The sequence below is a fragment of the Crocodylus siamensis genome, chromosome 2 (assembly GCF_052110815.1).
Source record: "Crocodylus siamensis isolate JL-2025a chromosome 2, ASM5211081v1, whole genome shotgun sequence".
NCBI lineage: Eukaryota > Metazoa > Chordata > Crocodylia > Crocodylidae > Crocodylus > Crocodylus siamensis.
In genome coordinates, this window is record NC_143396.1 from 30,237,739 (window position 1) to 30,261,152 (window position 23,414).

The 23,414-nt window shown below is 45.4% G+C and overlaps 1 long non-coding RNA gene across 1 annotated transcript; it reads right to left on the reverse strand.

Annotated features, from left to right (window-relative positions):
- Positions 1-2,878: 2,878 nt before the first annotated feature.
- LOC149870115 (uncharacterized) lies at positions 2,879-22,890 on the reverse strand. Its single transcript, XR_016440422.1, has 4 exons — positions 22,232-22,890; positions 15,993-16,075; positions 12,692-12,859; positions 2,879-3,095 (listed from the first exon to the last, which is right to left on the reverse strand). It is a non-coding gene; the product is annotated as an uncharacterized LOC149870115 (long non-coding RNA).
- Positions 22,891-23,414: the final 524 nt, after the last annotated feature.

Genomic DNA, 23,414 nt, shown 5'->3' on the forward strand with positions numbered 1-23,414 from the left:
TTCAAGGATACTTTGAAGGTCAATCTGAAGAAATGTGATATGAACACTAATACTTGGGAGACTCAGGCATTGAATCATCCCCAGTAGCACCATGATGTACAACAAGGTATCAATCACTTTGTGAAAATTCGTTTCACTATAGAGCCAGATAAACAACAGAGACAAAGGGAAAGAGCTGTGACCCAATGTTAACAGGGCACTCTCCTTCCTCCTAGAACTGTTTTCCATGTCTGCAGTCAAACAGGTGGATCTCAGATTGGCCTGCTTGCCCATCTCTGTACTCATTGATGACTCCCCTATTTACTGGAAGACTGTCCTTCTCATATCAAAGGAGCCAACAACAAATCCTGGTGTCTCTTTCACAGCCCTGCAAACTGTTTCTACCTCTTTTCAAAATCCTAGATCCATGTATGGAGTCCAGTCTTCAGCAGCAGCTGCAGTTTCAGCTTTTGGCTGAGCAGCCAAAGAGCTTCTGCAGATTAATCTGTGGAAGGGTTCAAATTGTAGCTTTTGCCTGAGCAGAAAGGGAGGGAGAGTGAATTTAAGATTAGGCTCTGTCCCTGCTTTATGTAGCCATACCTCTGAAAAAAAAATACATTTTTTTTCCATTTTATCTTTCTAAAAACAAGGTGCACGTATGATTTGGAGGCATGTGGTACGCAAAAAATATGAGCTTTATTAATTGATTTACATTTTGTCCTTTTTAACAAAAGCTCAAAGTGCCTCATAATAAGAGGACACAATAATTTGCAAGAACAGGACAAAACAGCTTACAAAATGGGGGAATGTAAAAAAAAAAACTTAAAAGAGAACTACAATATTTATGTAATATGGAGATCTCCTAAAGCAGAGGTAGGCAAAATATGGCCTGTGGGCTGGATCTGATCTAGAGTGATTTTTTTTTTTTCCCTTGCCTGTGATGGGTCCCTTGGCTACTATGGGCAGTGCTGGGAGATCCCCATCCCGTACCAACCAACCAACAGCGCAGTGCAGCAGTGGCAGCCCGCAGCCCTGTTGGCTGTATGGAGCAGAGTGGCATGGGGGCAGAGACTGGTCTCAATGGAGATCATGTATGGCCAGGTGGAGAGCTGCTCACTGGGGCTCCCGCTGCTGCTACTGCCCCCACTCTGCTCTGGGCCACTGTACCCCATGCTGTGCCTGTTGGGTTGGGGACATTCTAGGGTGAGCTGTGCCCTGGCACAGAATGGGGGTGCCCCATTGCCACCCACTTCCCCAGGCCCCAGCCTGGTCCTGGTTGCTGCTTCCAAGTGCATGGTGGGACGTGGAGTCGCCACTGGGTCCATCCCTACCTCCCCTCCCTTGCCTGTGCACTGTTTGCCTATGTGGCTTTTGGGGCCAAATAATTGCCCACCCCTGCCCTAAAGAATATCTAAGTTCAGCTTTGTTGGCTAAAAGCCTGCCCAAATAGGCAAGTCTTGTAGAATTTCCAAGAGATGTCCAAGCTCAGGCTCTGACAGACATCAAAAGAAACTCCTCCCAGAACTGAGGAGCAACTGCAGAAAATGGATTTTCCACATGCATCTTCCACAAGCAGACTTGGCATACTGGTGGTACTCGCTGTTGGTTACTCCCAGTTTACTTTAGGGATCCTGATAGGGTGTCAGTCTCTGACAAACATTCAGTGAAAAAGGTGAGTGGTTTCTTCTCCTCCTCACTGCTTTCTTGTAACTTGGTTTTAAGGTTCCAATTATTTGTTTATTTATTTAGTGAATTCAAATATGCAAAGCCAAGCAATAATCTCTAGTTGAGTTCAAAGTTATTAATCCACCTCTTAGTTTGTAGAGGGAACTCTCCTCAGTGATGTGCAGCATTGTTTGCATCTCTCCACAAGTGCATAATGGGTTAGCACTGAGGCCCCAGCAGTGAAGGCTGACTGTGCAGGGGCCTTGGCCTCTCCTGAACCTGTTTAGCTGGGACCTCTCTTACTGTAGTAGCTCAAAGCCAGCAGGTTGCTGAGTGGGGTTTGTCAAAGGAACTTGTTTGTGGCTTCCTGTGATTCCCATTCCTTGATCCAGAGGGCATCTGCAAACAAAACTTGGTTAAGGAGGTTGCTCCATAAAGAGCGTCATGAAGGAAGGCAGGCCTTGGGTGGGTTAAACAGGTCATTGTTTAGTGGCACAAATAGTTTCAACCAACTTTCAGATCATCATCAGGCTCAAATGTTTCAAAAGTAGATACATTAATGGATTATTTTTTAGGGTCTTGAACAAGTTATAGTACAATTGTAGTTAAGTGCCTAATACATGGAATTAAAATTAGTCCAAAGTGAATAACAGAGGGAACTAGGGAATGTGCATGGGAAGTAATTTAGTGTCATTCTAGCCCTGTATAAGAACAACTTGAAAGTGATCTAGATCCATGGAACAACATGTCTTCTTGTTGTAGGTTTCTGTGTCCATTACAGTAAAGAAGGGCCCTGACCAAGGGCTAAAAGTGAGTGTTTCATGCATAGAAATCCAACCACTGAGCCACAGAGTGCTGTCCCTGATAGTACTCCTTTATTTTCACCAAACATATAGAAAGTATAAAGTCTGTTATGAGACAAACAAAAATGGGAGTTACCGGAATAGGTACCACTAGAAAGAGAGTCAGAATATAGGGATGAAAGGGTCAGTCTAGCCTTCTGAGAAGATTGACTATTGTTGTATTTCAAGCAGAAGACCTTAAATCTCTAGAGAACACTTGTATAGCCATCATTGTCACCTGTTTAGTACACTTCTTAGTATGTTCTAGGTTACCTTGGATTTAGTGATACTACAACTCCTGATTTCCAAAATGGTAGACCAAAAGGAAAATGGCAAGAAAACTGTCCTTTTCTGCAAGCTTTTGGGATCAAGGTCCCTTCTTCAGACTCTGGGAAAATTGTAGATGGTACAAGATGGTAAAAAGTCCCCATAGGCAATAAACTTCATTTTTGCACAGAGGGAGCTGAAGATGGAAGGCTGTCTCTCTGGGTCCTTGAGAGTGTCTTTGTGAGCTGTGTTGAGTAGATGTTTGATATGTTGATCGGGTAGAATTTCTTCCCTGGACGTGTCAGATGGCAGGTAGGGAGGTAAAAAAATTTCCATGTTGTTCTGCAATGAAGTTTAAAATCCAATTACATATGCATGTATACATTCTAGAACATGCATGCTTCCTATGCAGTAAGAAAGGGTTATCAATTCTTTCAATTGTAAAGATTGAGAATAGAGGAAAGAAACTTTATAGACAAGCCATGATAATTTGATAGAAAGAAAACTTCAACTAAATGTTTAAACTAGCCTATAGAACTCTGTACCAAGGAACCTCACTCTCTATTACATTAAATAAGGTTTATAGAAATTTCTATAGTCCAGTACCCTGTTGGTTTTTCATACTCAATTTTATGAGACTTCTCTTACCAAAAAGTCACAAAAGATGAAAAGAAAAGAAAAGAAAAAGAAATGCATGTGCTATATCATTCTTCCCTGCCTGGATTTTTTTAATATATAAAACTGTACTTAGCAAAATATTTACAATAATGTTATCAAAATAATATTGACAAAAATATTGAGCTAATCCTGTAAAGCACTTGTGTCCAAAACTTTAAATGTATTTAGGCATGTAAAGAAGAATATGGTTGCCTAGTGGAAACTTACTTTCCACTGTAATCAGATTTCTCACACTTACAAGGTGCCTTTCTGTACCTATAGGCTTTTAACTGACCTTAAAACTCTGTCTTCTAGTACCTGCTGTGATGTACTAGGATCCCTTAATTCCTATTGAATTATAAGAGCTGAGAGAACTAAACTCCTCAGAAGATGCACTAAGTACAGTGTTGGATCATGTCCATGAATGGCACCAATAATGTCCTGAATACTTATTTCAGAATACAATAACAGTTCATATTGATACCAAGACCCCTTTATGCCACTCTAATTTTGGTGTAAAGGGGCCTTAGAGATCATTCCAAAATAATTCAGTCCCTTTTTTTAAATACCTAAAATGGCCAGAGCGGTATAGAGGGGCTTCAACATAAATGAGACTTAGGTCCATATTTTACTTTTGATTGTACAACATAAATGACAGCAATCTGTTTTTTGTAACTACATACCTGTCAGAACCTGAACACAGCAGATTTCTGCACCTTCAGGTAGCGTGAAGCACGAGTCAGAGCATATACTTCACCATGTAGAGCAGAGGTGGGCAAAATACAGCCCACGGGCCGGATCCAACCCACGAGGTCATTCTATTTGGCCCGTGGAGCCCCTAAAAAGTTTAGAAAATTAATATTTATCTGACCTTTGTTCCTGTCAAAAATGACAGGAACCAAGGGCAGTAGGACCCAGGGGAAACTGGGCGGGCTCCCACAACAGCAGGGCCCACCCCCCTGCTGGAAGCTCCTGCAGGGGCTTCTGATCTGGGACCGCGTGGCTGCCCTGCACTGGAACCTCAGGTAAGGGGGAAGAGGGGCGGGGAGGGCAGGGAAGGAGCCCAGAGAAAAGTGGCCTGGGGAAAAGCTGAGTGCAGGGCGGCGAAAAGCGGCCCCTTGCCCACCCTGTGGCTAGCACCCCACACTGCAGCTACTTGCAGCCCACAGGGCTGTCCGGAGCAGGTACAGGCAGGCCCATGCGGGCTGTGAGTGGCTGTAATGCAGGGCATCAGCCACAGGATGGGCAAGGGGCCACTTTTCCCCACCGCACTCAGCACCACTTTGTGACCCGGCCCACTGCCAGCCTGGGCCCCACACTGGCTTCAGGCTCGCCCATCAGCTGCGTGTGGCAACAGGGGCTGCAGCCCCCCAGCTTGCTGCGCCAGGCAGTGTTTGCCACCGCCGCCTGTGGGCTGCCCAGAGCGTGAGCTCCAGGCAGGCAGCAGCAGCCAACACTGCCTGGTGTGGCAAATGGGGAGGGCTGCAGCTGCTGCCACCAATGGGCGAGCCCAGAGCCAACTTGGAGCCCAGGCTGGCAGCGGGGCTGGGTTACAAGCTGGTGCTAAGCACAGGGAAAAGCAGCCCCTTGCTTACCCCATGGCCAGCACCCCATGGTGTAGCTGCTTGCAGCCCATGTGGGCCTGTGCTTGCTCTGGACAGCCCCACGTGGGCTGTGAGTGCCTGCAGCAGGGCGCACCAGCCATGGGGCAGGTGAGGGGCCAGTTTTTCCCCATGCTCAGCACCATCTTCCTTGCTGGCAAGCAGGGGGTGGGGGCTGTGCACTGCCCCCGACCTGTACTGCCGAGCTGGGGGATACTGGGAGTGTGTGGGTGGGGAGCCAGCAGGAGCCTGGGGCTCACACCAGTGTCCCGGGGCCAGTGCTGGTGGGGCCCAGAGCAGGGTGGCAGGAACATGGGGTCCCAGCCAGCAGGGGCTCTATGGAGCAGAGCCAGCTCCCCCCTCTTCCTGATGGTGCAGCCCAGCCCAGCTCCACAAACCCCTGCCAGCCTGTGCCTTGCTTTGTGCCCCACCGGTGCTGGCCCTGGGACATTGGTCCCAGGACATTGGGACATTGGTCCCAAGATGGTGACCAGGGGGCGGGACACCTGTTAAGGGGTGAGGCTACCCATGCGGCCCTCGACAGCCTGCCAAAACTGGATAAACAGCCCTCCGCTCAAAATAATTGCCCGCCCTGTCTTAGAATTTGAGATTAGTGGACACAAGGACTCGGCTCCACTCAGACACTTATCATTAACCTGTAGCTGGGGTGAGAAGTGAAATCAGGTCATGACAAGAAACAGATGTTGCAGAACTTGTAATATACTGAGTTAAGAGTTATTGGATACAAAGGCAGATCGCTAGAACAAAAGCAGGAATGTGTGCTAGTGAAAAATACATCTTTTCTTCCCTAAATTTGGGTAGCTTTTCTAGTTACTAAAATAAGAAAACCAAGATAATCTGTGACAATGTGCACTGTGACTGAAGCCTCTAAGTGGAAAATCACTAGCATTAAATCGTAAATGTACAGACAAAGGCTTATTTATTGCTACTGACTACATTAAAAATCTGCAGTGCACAAAGAAACCAAACTTCAAATCTTGTCATGCTTAATAAAATATTGAATTAAGCATAAGTGAAACTACCTGCCACATCTAAAAGATAGTCTCAGTGCCCTTTCAGTGTTTTATTTTAAGACCAAGTACAAAAGGTTTTCACCTTAGCGTAATTAACTTTTTATCATTAAGATTCAGAAAAATTGAATTGTGTTGGACACAGGTCATCATAATGAGAATTTAATGGATATGTATTACTATGCAAGTTAAGCTTTGAATATGTGCTAAATGCATTGCATTACCATTGACCTATGCAAATTTCTGTCTCTGTGACTCTTATTCTTCAGTGCCACTGCATTAAGACCCCCTCTTTCCCCTCATCTTCTTAAACAATGATTTCCTCATTTTCATATTAATTGCATCAGTTAACTGAGATAATGCTCCCTCTGAAATGAGCAATAGGATGAATCAGTGAAATGGTGCAGTTATTCTTTTTGCTTAACCAATTTCACAGGACCCTCACAAAGAACTGCCTTAATTTGACTTTGTATAATTGCTTATCATTAGGCACAGCAGCCCCATGAAGTACCTTTATTTATTTAAGTTTCATCTCTGATTGATGGAAAATTAGTCACTTGCATATCTGAGGAACACAGATTGTTCTGCTACCAGGCAACTTGGTTGTAGAATACCCTGGAGAACTTCAAAACAAGCAAATGCTAATGCATTCTGCATTTTAAATGCAAAGAAACAAAGTGCAACAGCTAATGACACCCAGGAGTTCCTGTAGTACATCCATGATGTCACAAAATTGCTTTACCTGCTCACTACTAAATTTCCTACATGGAAAGGAGGAAAAACAGATGAGATTATATATCTATGGTTACAGATAGGTACATAATACATATTTTTAACACAGATAATGCCTGCCTGTCACACAGTGCGGGCACTCAAGGTTATAATGTTCCTCCTTTTTAAATTAACAAAGCAGTCTACATGGTTTGGAATTCAGTCTGAGAACTTTAATCCACTTCTCATTTTTTAATATTCTTAAAGTATTTATTCAGAATGACTCAAAGGAAATGTTTATGCTTTTCTTCTTTGTAAGGCAAAGAGAGGGGGAGTTAACATTTCTAAGGGAAATTATGCTGTTATCATCAGCTGACATACTCAGAAAGGATCGAGAAAGGATGCCACCTCCAGCATAAAAAGAGCCATAGCACATTATCCTATCAAGGGATTTGGGCTGAAGGATTGCCTCCAGGTCTCCTCGAAGCACACTGTGTACTTTGGTCCCTGTGGATGAGAGTACCTGTCACTGAACTAGATACCAGCAGCCTTTAAATCCATATAGTCATAATATTGTTTCTTCTAGACTTCAATACTATGATTCTTTTTTCTCCTTGTATTTATTTCTGCTCTAATTCCATCTATCATTTTTCTCCCTAGCAGAATCCTCAGTTGACCTGTTAGTTGTCACTGGCCTATTGCATCTAATGACAGAGCATTTAAATGGCCTCATAAAACAGCTGTGAATCATCTTCATCTGCCAGTGCATAAGTCAGGGAAAAATGACTTCAGCAACACAAAATTATTATTTATTGTTTGTTTAATATGATGTAGTTGGAGCTGCATTAAACACAAAGGCAATACTTGACCCAAACAGCTTACAATCAAAGGCACCTAAGCTTTCAATGAATCCTGGGATTTTTGAAAGAGCTGAGTTTTCCCACTGAAGTCACAGTGGAACTCCCTTTGACTGCAGTGAGAACAAAGAGTGCAGACAGACATATCACTTAAACGGTTCCAAGGATGTCACTAATTGGGAGCTGATTCGTAAATGTCCCTGGATTGAAGTGTCCACACATACATGACTGGGGCTCTAGGCCTCCCAAAGAACTTGTTGGCTTTTTTAAACCCCATGTACTGGGTGAAACCTTGAGGGCAGTATTGGCTGCATGAAGGCAGCACAGGGAGCAAGGAACAGTTCACATCTAGCATAGACACGGCAGCACTTTCATTCTAGTAAGTGGCCACTGTTCAATAGCTCTGTTTTCCCCACTCTCCACCAGGCGACACCTGATATGTATTTCCTGTTACAGGCACAACCACCCTCCCACCACAAACAAAGGGCCACAAAGTGCCTGTTCTTCCAAACCTGGCTACTTCCCCCAACCCCAAAGAACCTTGAATTGGTTGAGAGAGGACAGGTTCAAAATAGTACTTGATTTTTCCCAGCGTGCTTTTGAGAAGTGTTCAAGGAAGTTTAAACTGGTTTAAAGTGGTCTGTATGTCTGGGCTCTTGGGGTGTGTCTACACATTCATTAATGCACTTTAGGTAATGCACATTAAATTTAGTACCTCCGGGCACTTTTACATGTATGTGTGTATGGGGGGGAAGGGGTGGTTCTTTAATTAGAGCAACTCTGCAAGCTGGTGTAATTAAAGTACCACTGCATCTCATGTATCAACATCCCCACAATTAAAAATGATTATGGGGGTGCTTGAACTAAAGCTCATTTGATGAGCTTTAGTTCAAGTGCCCCTCCACACCATTTTTAAGCATGGGGACACTTATACATGAGACGCAGGAGGCAACTGGAGCGGAGCAATTGCAATGCTCAAGCAGACTTAATTAATCAGGTCAGTTCCAATATGCTGGAATTCCAGCATGAATACACATGACACTGTGAGCGCTTTAATTAGAGTGGCTATCAGGGCTCCCTGCCCCCGAACATGCATATAGATGCCCAAAGAGAGCATTCTTAGAAATACAAGCCATGATACAGGCTGCTAGGGGTCTAGCTTGAGCACAGGGGTGCTTCAGTGTGGGGATAACTGGAAGGCATTCACCACACTGAAACACCAATGTAACCCAAACAGCCAGGGCAGCATATGCATGTGTGCTGCTGTGGTGTTTTTTATTCCATAGCTAAATAGTACTTGTATTTACAAATAAGAGTAAATTAGTTTACTCTAGCCTAATAGGGGCACATGCATTGATGCTGAGATGTTACTGCACAGCTAATTAGTCTACTGTGCAGTAAACATCTCATGTAGATGTGTCCAGTATAAAGTTCTTATATATGTGATACTGGTGCTTTAAAATATGCAAACTAGGGGCCTTTACTTATTGGTGGTGGAAAGCCGGGTATAACGGGCTTAGCTCCCACAAATGTGGTGCAGTGGTGTCAGTGAAGAGGGCCACAGGGCAGCCCACCTGCCAGCTCTGGGCAGCTGCCGCAGAGGAGAGGGGGCATGCACAGACAGACATGCAGCTGCAGCCTGCAAAGGTGGCCAGGCATGGAGCACCCAGCAGGTAAGTCTGTGAAGGAGAAGGGATGCGGGGGGCAAGTTGAGGCCCCTGCAATGAGGCAGGGAGTAGGGTAGAGGCAGGGGCTAGGGTGAATTAGGCCGTGGGGGCAGGGTGGGTCATGGGATGCTCAGAGCCCAGGTGGTTTTGTCCAGGGGCATGGGGGGGGGGGTGGCAGCTTCCACTGCTGCGTGCATCCTGGGGAGGGACACGTGCCCCCCAGGATTTGTGCACGGGGTGTCACGGAGGCCGGCAGCCCTCTGGGTTCTGTGCCCTGCTGCCACTGCCAGGGAGCCACTTGTGACACCATGTCGCTTTTGGTGGCAGCAGGCAATGGCGTCATGCACAGCTCCTGGGCATCCCCAGTGGAGCTCAGAGTCCAGCGGGCAGCCCACCTTTGTGATGTCCTGTGCACTAACTGGATGAGCTGCTTGGGCTGCGATCATCCCATGACCTGTCCTGGCCCTGGGGCTCCATTCACCCCAGCCCCTGCCACTGCTCCACTCCCTCCCTCACCGTGGGGGCCTCAATCTGCCCCTCGCCCACCCTGCTTCTTCTCCTTCACAGACTTATCTGCTGGGCAGTGTCTGTGTGTGTGCGTAGAAGTATGTCTGAAGTTTAACTTTTACTCAGTCTCCTGAAATAATATGTTCTCCTTCCACCTATGCCTTTACTACAAACAGGGAAGACAGCACTGAGTGAGAAATACTGAAGAAATAATATCTCTACTTGTATTTGCTTGACTGTTACATTCTGAATAGAGCGGTATCTTAGTTTGTATGGTCTGGGCAAATTTAGGATGAATTTCAGAATTAATAACAATATATAAAAGACTTACTATATTAAGCTTCCTCCTTGAATACTTTTTCTTTAAAATCTTTATTCAAATTGAATGAAATTAGTCCTTCCTGTTTTTTTTTAACTTTATTGCTCTCTAAATCAGATGTACAGTAATTATATACCAGTACTTAAAAAACAAATAGCATGTCAGTATTATCTTGTATTCAGTGAGAAGGCATCTATGTATATAAGTGTACTTTGTATACAATGCATGTAGTTTTACATATTTTCAGTGAGGCTTAATGAAGCCTTAGAACATTTTGTTGGAGAGTGATTTACATTCTTCATGACTATTCATTCCTTCATCTTTACTCTTACAATAATTTTTGTAAGAAACATTGAGACCATTTAATACACAATGCACAGTAATGGGCTAGTGCATTTCTGTATTGTTATAAGGGGGGTTATAGTCCTGGGTAGGCTCTGTGCTCTGTAATATACTGTTGCTCCTCTACAGCTGCTTATTTTAATCTCAAATGGTCAAAAATAATACATTTGCATGAATTCTTCCCCCCTACAAACTTCTAACAGTGGTAATAATGACTATGTTAAATCAAACCTCATTGCAATGTAATGAAGCTTGACTGACATATTGCAGGTATAATACTAAGTAATTTCATAAATTATTAAACTGTAATTGAAAGTAATAATGTAGATTATCTTGTGACTTGCTTAAAAAAGGTTTGGTTTAAAAATAAAGATGGCAATATGGCTGATGGCAAACAATGTCAATACCTTAATTTTAAGAACACCTGTCAGTTCCTACCTTAGAACTAGAATTGAGTGAAATATGAATTTTTATCTCAGATGCTAGTCTGAAATTTCAGCACTTGTTTCCATCTGAAATTGGTACAATGAGCTCAGTTTTCAAATTTTTTTATGGACTGAAAATGTCCTAAAATATCGAGTCAGAAAAGCTGATAGGAAAATGAAACATTTGACACAAACATTTTTTCTGAAGGAATATTGATTGTTTTATATCACAAAGTAATTATAAAAGATAAATTCCAATCTGCTTTATTTAAAACTATTATTTCCATGAAAATTTCTATGAAAAACTGGGGGTTTGTTTTGGTTCCATTCTCCTTGAAACCACATGTGATCTCAAAGCCATGATAAGATAACCAGTCAGCTCTTTGCCATGGGGTGTCAATTCATTTCCATGTTAAGGAAGACCTGGATGAACAGATATTCAATAAGTTGAAAACATTTTGTATTTTGTACCCTGGTTTATGTCCAAGAAGGCTAACAAAGTATTTTCTGGAATCACAGAAGAGCTCTGAGGTGGAGGAGTCACAGAAATAGTCCTTGAAGTAGCTTTTGGTAGTAAAAGGGGAGGTAGGTTTATACACTCCATAAAAGTTTGGTTGTAACCTGGCTTGAACAGCAATCCAGAAAAAACAGGGAGGTAAAGAAGGAGCAGGCCAGAGCCAAATTCATGGTATGAGTGCTGAGAAGGTTTTTTTTTTCTCAGTGGGACAGAGCAGCAGGGCAAGTGAGGAAAAAAAGACACAAAATGCTTCATGGAAAAGCAGCTAACAAAGTGATGCTGCTGCTAAAGAAGTTCCACGGTGACTGGGAGCCGGCCATGGGACTGATGTTGAAAGACTGACAAAGGTGGACAAATAAGTCCCCTCCCTGCAGTGAGTAGGTTATTTAAAGGTATAACACCAAAATCTTACAAAAGGTCCTTTAAGATGGGATAAAATTGTTAATGCAGAAAAAATAGTAGCTGTAGCTACTGGGCTAATAATTTGACTGGGTTTTAGGCCCTGGCAGACATTATTTTCATCAAGCAATAGGCACTTCTTGATGATGGAAAACCATCATGATGGAATTTGTCATGCCTTGTGACCTGCTTCACATTCACAGGGTGACCTATCCAGAGCTGGGAAAAGTGCCCTGGGAACTTGCTGTGCCAGCACTCACCAGCAAGGGGAGCTGGACAGACACTGGCAGGGGCTGTCAGCCCCCCTCCCCCACCTTCACCTGTGCTGCTAATGAGAAGTGAGCTCTTGGGGCATTTTAATTAGAGTGGCTCCAAGAGCCACTCTAATTAAAGCGCCTGGAGTCTCTCTCATGTATCAGCATCCCCGCGCTTCAAAATGGTGGCCGGTGGCCCTTTTTCTAAAACTTATTGAATACGCTTTAGTTAAAAATACCCCTGCTGTCATTTTGAAGTGCAGGGTTGCTGACACACAAGACATGGAGGCTGGCACTAATTAGCACGCTCTAGCAGACTTGATTAATCAAGTGTGCTCTGACATGCTGTAATTAGAGCTCATCCGAGCAGCCTTCTGGCTGGTGTAGAGGCACCTTTGAGTTCCCCTGGGTAATTCAGACCTCACTTCTAACCCTTGGGCAGAGCAGGGGAGAGCCATGCATGGGGGGCAGGCAGGAGAAGAAGCAGTGCTTGAACTCTCCCAAAATATCTCACGAGCTGCTTTTGTGTATGTGCTTTCCTCTCTCCCCATCTTGTCTCCACCAGCAGGTTTTTAAAAAAACACAAATCCTCTCCCTTTCCCAGAGTACTATGTATGCAAGTAAAGCTGGTCATGTTGAATGTCTGCTTACATTGCTTCTTGCAGGAAGAGGTGCTAATGGCTCCTTAAAAGAAGCAGTTCTGAAGGCTGGTTGAGGAGAAGGAGAAGGGCCCCAGTGCAGCATGACCACTCCTGTTAAGGCATCCCAGGGCAGCAGAGTTCAGCACGTGTACCACATTGCACTTAGACCATGCTGGATCTGTGGAGTGTTAAAGTTATAACAAGTTGTGGGCAGTCCCATCCATGTTAAGGGTTATTACCATTCTTCCCTTCACCCTTCTGACTTGCCAACAAAGGGCTGGCAAGCAGGGGCATGAGTAGAAAGAAGCCAGGACACTGCTCTGTCGGGGTGTGTTTGCGAGGGGGCAGGTGCTGCTGCTGAGTCCAGTGCATTCTGGGATGCTGAAAATTCCTTGTTTTATCTCCATGGAGCAGACCAAAGGTATTCTAACACAAGCTAAGTAGCCCAGAGTTAACCCTTGCCTGAAGTGGGGTAGCTTTATGACATTCAGGGGCACATAGGCCAGTTGATGAGCTTTAACATATGGATACTCATGTATTAAGGGCTTTTAGTATGGTCTAAGTGTAGCATGTAAGTTCATCCACAGTCCCCTTGCAGGAAGTGGGTGGCTATGGGGGACAGACAGTAGGTTACCCTGGGATTCTGGAGGACCTGGCCAAACACCATCACCCTACCTGTGATATACCACATATTCAAATTAGTTTGATAGAAACCAGATATGAAAGTGTTCTACATTTTTTCAAACAACATTTTTTGACTGGTTGGCCATTTTTTGTGGCTGGTTTAACATTTTTATTGTGAAAGAATGACTTTGCATATGTAGCATGTCTACATTTGTTGTGTGATTAACCAGTTAGAGATCACAGATTAGGAGGCAGTGAGCAAACTAAGAGCTGGAACTGACTGTAGTTTACCACTGCCATTATAGAAGAGGGTTTTTGAAACAATTAAAGAGACCACCAGTGTAGCTAAGTAACAATAATAACCTTCAGTGAAATACTGCCCTATATGAGAAACCTCCCAGATGGTTCAAACAATAGAATTTCTTGCCTCACATATGAGGAATGACTTGGAGCAGTATTCTTCATACTCAAGTGCAGGGTTATCTCTCTACCATTATATAAATTGACTTTTCTCAGGACCTTTAACTAGGAATTAAGCTGAGTATTGCTTTTGAGTATTGCTTTTGTTCTATAACATTGTTGCATATTTTATTTATGCACATACAATCTTTATAGTTGCATAATTGGTAGGGTTGGAAGGGACCTGAGCAGATCATTAAGTCCAACCCCCTGCCATGGCAGGAAAAAGTACTGGGGTCAAATGACCCCAGCAAGGTATTCATGTAGCCTCCTCTTAAAGACCCCCAAGGTAGGAGCCAGCACCACTTCTCTTGGAAGTTGGTTCCAGATCCTAGCCACTCTGACAGTGAAGTAGTGCGTCCTGATGTCTAGTCTGAACCTACCCTCTGCCAGCTTGTGACCGTTATTTCTAGTCACTCCTGGTAGTGCTTGGGGGAGCAGGGACTCCCCCAATGCCTGCTGGTTGCCTCTGACTAGTTTGTAACAGGCCACTAGATCCCCGCTCAGCCTTCTCTTGTGGAGGCTGAACAGGTTCAGGTCCCTTAGCCTCTCCTCATAGGGCCTGCGCTGCTGCCCCCTGATCATGCTCCTCTGGACCCTCTCCATGTTGTCCACATCCCTCTTGAAGTGCGGCGCCCAGAACTGGATGCAGTACTCCAGCTGCGGCCTGACCAGTGCTGCACAGAGGGGGAGGATCACCTCCTTGGACCCACTCGAGATGCATCTGTGGATGCATGACAAGGTGCGGTTGGCCTTCCTGACTGCATCCCCACACTGCCGGCCCATGTTCATTTTGGCATCAATAGTGATCCTTTTCTGCCTCTGCACTGACGAGAAGGGAGTTCCCCAGCCTGTAGGTATGCTGCTGGTTCTTCCTCCCCAGGTGCAGTACCTAGCACTTGTCAGTGTTGAAACCCATCCTGTTCTCATCCATCCAACCCTGTAACCTGTCTAGGTCTGATTGCAGCCTATTCCTCCCTTCTAGCATGCCCACTTCTCCCCCACATTTTAGTGTCATCAGCAAATTTGAACAAGGTGCTTTTTAGCCCCTTTTCCAAGTCACTGATGAAGATGTTGAACAGTGCGGGCCCAAGAACTGAGCCCTGCAGAACCCCACTACCCAAATCCCTCCAGGCTGAAAATGACCCATCCACCACCACTCTCTGGGTGCAGCCCTCCAGCCAGTTAGCGACCCGTTTGCCTGGGTAGGTGTCGACACCGCAGTCCCCCAGTTTTTTAATGATAATGGGGTGAGAGATGGTGTTGAAGGCCTTCCTAAAGTCCAGAAAGACTATGTCCACTGCTACCTCTGCATCTAAGGATTTTGTGACCTCGTCATAGAAGGCCACCAGGTTGGTCTGACAGGACCTGCCTCTAGTGAACCCATGTTGGTTGCCCCTAAGTATAACCTCCCCCACTGGCCCCTCATGGACATGTGCCAGGATAATTCTCTCAAAAAGCTTACCCAGGATCGAGGTAAGACTAACTGTCCTATAGTGTCCTGGGTCCTCCTTCTTCCCTTTTTTGAAAATGAGAACCACATTGGCCCTCTTCCAGTCATCTGGCACCACACCAGAGCACCACGAGTGCTCGTAAAGCTATGCCAAGGGTCCCGCAATGACCTCTGCTAATTCCCTCAGCATTCTGAGGTGGAGATCATCAGGACCTGCTGATTTAAATACATGCAGTCCCTCCAGAAGTTCCTCATAGGACTTGCCCTGCTGCCCCCTGATCATGCGAGTGGCCCTCCTCTGGACCCTCTCCATGTTGTCCACATCCCTCTTGAAGTGTGGTGCCCAGAACTGGACACAGTACTCCAGCTGTGGCCTGACCAGTGTCACATAGAGGGGGAGGATCACCTCCTTGGACCTGCTCAAGATGCATCTGTAGATGCATGACAAGGTGTGGCTGGCCTTCCTGATTGCATCCCCACACTGCCAGACCATGTTCATTTTGGCATCAATAGTGATTCTTTTCTGCCTCTGCACTGACTAGAAGGGAGTTCCCCAGCCTGTACGTATGGTGCTGGTTCTTCCTCCCCAGGTGTATCACCTTGCACTTGTCAGTGTTGAAACCCATCCTGTTCTCATCCGCCCACCCCTGTAACCACAAGTAACTACAAGTGCTCATGAAGCCATGCCTGGAGTCCCGCAATAACTTCTGCTAATTCCCTCAGCACTCTGGGGTGGAGATCATCAGGATCTGCTGGACATTAAAATGTTACTTACCTGACAAGGGCCTCACTGACGCTAGGCCTGGGTGCGCCTCCCCTGGGACATGGGGTGTCCTGGTGGTGGGGCTGATCTGGTCCCTGCTCAGGAAAATGGAGGCAAAGAAATTGTTAAATAGGTTAGCTTTGTCATCAGGTGTGATGGCCAGATTTCCTAACGTGTCGTGCAGGGGTCCCACGTTACCCAGTACCTTCTTTTTGCCCACTATGTATTTAAAAAAGAACTTCTTGATCCGGGTAGCTAGTCCCAGTTCCATCTCTGCCTTGGCCTTGGCCTTACTGACCACCCCCTGCAGCCCCAAGCAACCGCAGTATAGTCCTCCCTGGTGATGGCCCCTCCCTTCCATTGGGTGTACGCCTCCCTTTTAGCTGGGAGCTAGGAGCTATTGATTTGCTGCTTTATCCCAAGCAGCAAATCAATAACTTTATTGTATTGTGCCAAAAATATTTTGCAGCCTTTCCTTCCTGCAATCTCTAGGAAAAAATCAATTTTACTAGCTGTGAGTTTATACGTGCATGTTTTATGAAAGCCCACCACATAAATGGGCTTCTATTACTTTATTTAAATTTATGGGATTTACTTGTATACACCTTAACATTTTCCTTTTCCTCCTTAAGTTACAGAGCTGATCACCCTCTGGGTTAAAATCCACGGGGAGCACGGCATAGGGGACACAACGGTAGGAGTCTACTACAGACCTTCCACCCAAAGTCAAGCACTTGACCAGGAGTTCCCCTGGGAACTGGCTGAGGCCACATGCTCCAGGACTATCATTGTCATGGGTGACTTCAACTACCTAGACATCTCATGGGAGGATCACTCAGCAAAATCCGAGTGGTTGCAAAGCTTCCTATCATGCATGGATGACCTCTACCTGACTCAAGAAGTCTATGGGCCAATGAGAGGTAAAGCACTGCTTGGCCTGGTATTGGCAAATGGGGACGATCTAATTGGTGACCTAGTGATTGATGGGAAGCTGGGTGACAGCGACCATGAGCTGATCACCTTCACCATCCACTGTAAAGCTGGCAAGTCAGTCAGCAACACTGAAGTCCTTGACTTCAGGAAAGCTGACTTTGACAAGCTCAGGAGGCTTGTCAGTTAGGCCCTAAGGGACTACAACCCCAGGGAGAGGGGAGTTTAGGAAGAGTGGTTGCTCCTCAAGGGAGCGATCCTCAATGCACAAGCTAATTCTATTCCATCTCAGAGGGAAGGCAGCAAGAGGGCACAGCAGCCCCCCTGGCTCTCCAGGGATCTAGCAGACCTCCTGAGGCTAAAAAGAAAGGCTTACAAAGGATGGAGAACAGGATTCACCTCCAAGGAGGAATATTCTGCACTGGTCTGGTCCTGTAGGGAGCACACCAGGAAAGCCAAGGCTGCAACTGAACTCCAACTAGCTTCAAGCATCAAGGACAATAAAAAGTCCCTTTTCAGATATGTGGGGAGCTGGAGGAAAAGCAAGGGCAACATTGGACCCCTGCTGAACCAGATGGGACATCTGACAACTGATGCCCAGGAAAAAGCCAACCTATTAAATGGGTACTTTGTGTCAGTCTTTTGCCAGTCCCATGGGACGCCCATACCCACTACGGGACAGGGAGGTCTGGGTGAGGGAGATCCCCTGCCCTCCATCAATGCTGACCTCATGAAGGAACACCTTGAGGGGCTGGATACCTTCAAGTCAGCCGGCCCTGACAATCTACACCTCAGGGTATTTAAGGAGCTGGTGAACCCAGCTGGTGAGCCCAGTCTCTGGCATGGATCTTTGAAAACTCCTGGCACTCTGGTGTAGTGCCTGAAGACTGGAAGAAGGCCAATATAGTGCCTATCTTCAAGAAAGGGAGGAAAGTGGATCCAGCTAACTATAGGCTCATCAGCATGACCTCTATCCCGGGGAAGGTCTTAGAAAAGTTTATTAAAGAGGCCACCCTTAATGGCTGATGATAACACCCTGAGGGATAGCCAGCATGGATTTGTTGTGGGTAAGTCTTGCTTGACCAGTCTTATTTCCTTTTATGACCAGGTGATCTATCACCTGGACAAGGGGAAGAGATTGATATCCTATATCTTGACTTCAAAAAAGCCTTCGATCTGGTATCCCATGATCACCTCTTGGCGAAACTGGTCAACTGTGGCCTTGGGTCCACCACAATCCACTGGCTGGGGAACTGGCTCCGTGGTCAGACCCAGTGCGTGGTAATTGATCGGAGTCAATTGTCATGGTGCCCTGTGACCAGTGGGGTCCCCCAAGGCTCTGTCCTTGGGCCCATATTGTTCAACATCTTCATTAACGATGTGGACATTGGAGTCAGAAGCGGACTGGCCCAGTTCACTGATGACACCAAACTCTGGGGCAAAGCATCTGCACCTGAATACAGCAGTGTGATCTAGGCTGACCTGGACAGGCTCAGGAAATGGGCAGACGAGAACATGATGATGTTTAACACTGAAAAATGCAAGGTTCTCCACCTTGGGAGGAAAAACCTGCAGCATCCTTATAGGCTCGGCAGTGCTGTTCTGGCTAGCACTATGGAAGAAAGAGACTTGGGGGTTGTCATTGACCAAAAGATGAAAATGAGTCTTCAATGCGATGCTGCAGCTAGTAAAGTTAGCAAAACGCTGGCTTTTATCCATAGATGCTTCTCAAGCAAATCCCAGGATGTCATTCTCCCCTTGTACGCGGCCTTGGTGAGGCCACAGCTAGAGTACTGCATCCAGTTTTGGGCTCCACAATTCAAAAAGGATGTGGAGAAGCTTGAGAGAGTTCAGAGAAGAGCCACGCACATGATCAGAGGTCAGGAAAACAGACGTTACGACGACTCTTTACGACTATGGGGCTCTTTAGCTTGGAAAAGTGCAGGCTCAGGGGTGATCTGATGGCCACCTATAAGTTTATCAGGGGTGACCACCAGTATCTGTGGGAGTGTTTGTTCACCAGAGCACCCCAAAGGATGATAAGGTCAAACAGTTATAAACTACTGCAAGACCATTTCAGGCTGGACATAAAGAAGAATTTCTTTACTGTCCGAGCCCCCAATGTCTGGAACAGCCTGCCATCAGAGTTGGTTCAAGCACCTACACTGAACACCTTCAAGAGAAAGTTGGATGTTTACCTTGCTGGGATCCTATGACCCAAGCTGGCTTCCTGACCCTTAGGCAGGGGGCTGGACTTGATGATCTTCTGAAGTCCCTTCCAGCCCTAATGTCTATGAAATCACCTTCAACAAGTGGATCTCCTTCAAGAATCTCAGGAGATTAATTAGGGAGGGACTGACAGGCAAAAGCATTGGAGAGATGGGAGCGCAGGAAGGGTGAGCATTTCTCAAAGGACTGATCCTGAAGGCACAGAAAGAATCATCCCAGTACACCTAAAGGAGGGCAAAAAAGCAAAAAACTCCCTTGACTGAGCAGGGAAATCCAGGATAGCCTGGAGGGGAAAAGAGAGGCCTACGGGTTGTGGAGGGAGGGGGCAGCCACCAAGGAGTATACCTGCTTGGCTTGAGCTTGCAGTGAAGCAGTGAGGAAAACCAAAGCAGAAATGGAGCTTAGGCTGGCAGCAAAAGGTAAGGATAATAAAGTCATTCTTTAAATACATAGGAAGCAAAAAGAAAGTGCTGGGTAACATCCCTTTAAGATGGACTGTGGCAACTGGTAATAGATAGGATGGCCAAAGCGGAGCTCCTAAATGATGTCTTTGCATATGTGTTTTTGGACATGAATACAAGCATGCATCCCAATGGGACTTTAGGTTAGCTCAAGGTAGATACCAACCTACCAACTGCTAGTGCTGACCTAGCACCTGGAGGGGTTGAATGTATGTAAGTCAAAAGGCCCTGATGATCTTCATCCTAAGGTATTTAGGGAGTTAGCTGGAGTCATAATGGATCTGCTGGTGCAACTGTTTGAGCACTTGTGGCACTCAGGACAGGTCCTGAAGGATTGGAAAAGGGCCAGTGTGGTCCCTATTTTCAAGAAGGGGAGGAAGAAGGAAACTGGTGACTATAGGCCAGTTAGTCTCACCTCTATCCTTGGCAAGACCTTTGGGAAAATTGTTAAGGATCACATTTGTGGGAGACCAGCAGGTAACATAATGCTAAGGGGCAGCCAGCATGGGTTCACAGCAGGCAGATGCCTGCCTGACTAACCTGGTTTCTTTTTACAACCGGGTCACAAAATGCTTGGATGAAGGAAATAGAGGTAGATGTTATTTACTTAGATTTTAAAAAGGCTTTTGACATAGTGTCATACCCAGTTCTTATAAATAAACTAAACAGTTGCAATGTAGATTATTACATAGTCTGGTGGATAGAAAATTGACTTATGGGACACACCTAGAGAGTGGTGGTGAATAGGTTGGTTTCTACATGAAGAAATGTGGGGACTGGAGTCACCTGAGGCTCTGTCCTGGCACTGGTACTGTTCCATATCTTCATTAGTGACTTGGATGAAAGAAAGCACTCTGTCCAAGTTTGCAGATGACACCAAACTATGGGGGGAGGTAAACAAACTAGAGAACAGGAAACAAATCCAGGTGGATTTGGACAGGCTGGGGAAGTGGGCAGAGCAGAATAGGATGCAGTTTAACAAAGACAAGTGCCATGTGTTGCACCTCGGGAGGAAGAATCATCAACGCAGCTATAGCCTGGGAGGTACCACTCTAAGTAGCACAACTGTGGAACGGGATCTTGGAGTTGGAGTTGACTCCAAAATGAACATGAGTCACCAATGGGATAAGGTAATAAGTAAAGCTAATCGCACTTTTTTGCAGAAATAGGTGCATCACAAACAGGTCTAGGGAGGTGATACTTCCCCTCTATGCGGCATTGGTCAGGCTGCAGTTGGAGTACTGCATCCAGTTTTGGGTGCCACACTTCAGGAGGGATGTAGATAACCTGGAAAGAGTTCAGAGGAGGGCCACCCATCTGGTTAAAGGCCTACAGGAAAAACCCTACAAGGACCGATTGAGGGACCTGAATCTCTTCGGCCTCCACAAGAGACGGCTGAGAGGTGATCTTGTGGCCATCTACAAACTCATCGGGGGTGGGCGTGGGGCAGGAAATAGGGGATATGATGTTTACCAGGGCGCCCACTGGGGTAACTAGAAACAATGGCCACAAACTGAAGGACAGCAAATTTAGATTGGACATCAGGAAAAAATTCTTTACAGTGAGAGTTGCCAAAATATGGAATATGTTTCCAAGGGAGGTGGTGCTGTCCCCTTCCTTGGAGGTATTTAAGAGGAGATTGGATAAACACCTGGCTGGGGTCATCGAACCCAGCACTCTTTCCTGCCCAGGTCAGGGGGTCAGACTCAATGATCTAATAGGTCCCTTCTGACCCTAAAATCTATGAAAACCTTCATCTTTTTCTGACTTCAGCTTGCTGACACAATACAAAACTCACTGCTACCCAAGCCAGGGGGGTCAACTCCACTTTCAACAATCATCTGCAGTTAAAATAGGCAATGAAACACATGGTTCATATTTTTTGTAGGTAAACTATTCCAATACCTTCTTTTTAGTATAATATACACTGGTGACAAGGCTACATTAAAATATTTGTATGGAGCTGGTTGCAATTTTTTTTGACAAAACAGTTGATTTGTCTGAAAAGACTGAATTGTTGAAACTGAGACATTCTATAAAGTTAGGTTTAATGAAAACTTTACAGGATGATGCTTCTGGTTAAAAGCAGAGAGAGATTAAAGCTACAGCCCAGTGTTTAAGGGACCCTGCTAAGCTATAGGAAGCCAAGGTTCAGTCCCTGCTCCGGTGCTTTGAACCTGTATCTCAGGTAAGAGACTTCATGACAATGGGACCAACAGCTATTCTGGAGTGGGTTTCTATGTTTTTCCTACTATGTTTGTCCCACTTTGTCCCACAATAAACAAAATTTTTATTAGCCAGAAAGCAAGAGTGAGAGATGCCGACTTTACACAAATGGGGGCTATGGTACTTAGAAAAACCATGTTCAAGTCCCTGATCTCAATGAGGTAGAGCAGGGACTTGAACTTGGATTTCTTGCATCTTGGGTGAATGTCACAATGACTTACTGAAAAATGCTGAAAGCTTCAGCCCTAGACTTACGGACAGATTTTTACTATAATATTACAGCATACCTCCCAGAAGTGCATTGTGAAATGTAGTAAGTGCTCTTAACAGCTCATGGTACCATAAGATATAAAATATAAAACAAAAAACAAAAACAACCCTCCCCAGCCCTCACCAAGTGCTCACCTTTACTATACCAAAATGCTGCTTATTTTAATGCATTTGAGTTTCAGGTTCTTTCTCTCTCTCCATGTTGGGCTCCATAAAACAAAACACTTTCAGTTCAAGGACTTCTTCATCTTCAGCTGTTGTTTATTTTTCTTGTCACTGGTCTATTGTTCTCTAGAGGAGTATTAAACATTTCCAAGGCATGACTTGCACATGAAATATATAGTTGGTTCACTGCAGAAGGTTTCATAGCAGTGTGTCCCCTGTGAACTGCTTATAATGCCATTTTTGTGTTTAGATGTTATGCGGAAAGCTATTACCCAGCAAACCTCCTTTTTTCAGAGAAGTAGATCTCTTTGCCTAGTTCAGCAATGGGCTATTGTTATTATTTGTGTGTTTAATATGGGTGTAAATATGGGTCCTGAGTTTTGGGGAGAAAGCCTATTGTAGTAGTCCATTGTCCTACTTTAAGTACCTGTGAAGAATGCGAGACAAAATGCAGTTAACACTTTTTTTTTCTGGAGATAATGCTGCATCTGTAAATTGTCTCTGGAGTGAATGGCAGTTAACTTGAATATGCTGCAGGTCAAACCTGTTAGGCTGTGGACTCTCCCTGGCCATTTATTAGCAGAGGGACAACAACAGTGCTTGGAAGGGTTAAATATGTAAAGGTTCCTCTTTTCTTCTAGGTTTTAACTCAGATCAATCAGGACTGCCTCCAATTATACAACTGTTTACACACAAATGGTAACACAAACACTTGAATTAAATATTCAAGTATTGTAAGGGCCTTAACAGGCAGGCCAGCCAGGACTAATTCCCTGGTTGGCCAAGCCTGCCAGAGGCTCTAACTGGAAGCCTCACCCTGATTGATAAACCATCTGGGCACTGTTAAGGTTTTCTTACTGGCTGCTGGGGAGAGCAGTCTCCCCATTTAAGTCAACCTGCGGCAGCAGACGGGAGGTCAGCCAGCAGTTCTGCCTGAGCATCTGCTGGGGAAGCCTCTCTACATCTTGACCTCTTATCTAAGAATGACCAAAAGCTGGATCTTGGTCAGAGGGGGATCCTCTAAGGGGCAATGGAGGAAATGGCAGAGGATAGTTGGCATCTCTATTTGTTTGATATTGCCATGGTTCTTGGCAATGGTGGATGGACTGTGGCGGTGGACAACAGGTCGACAATGAAGTATGACTAGCAGGTT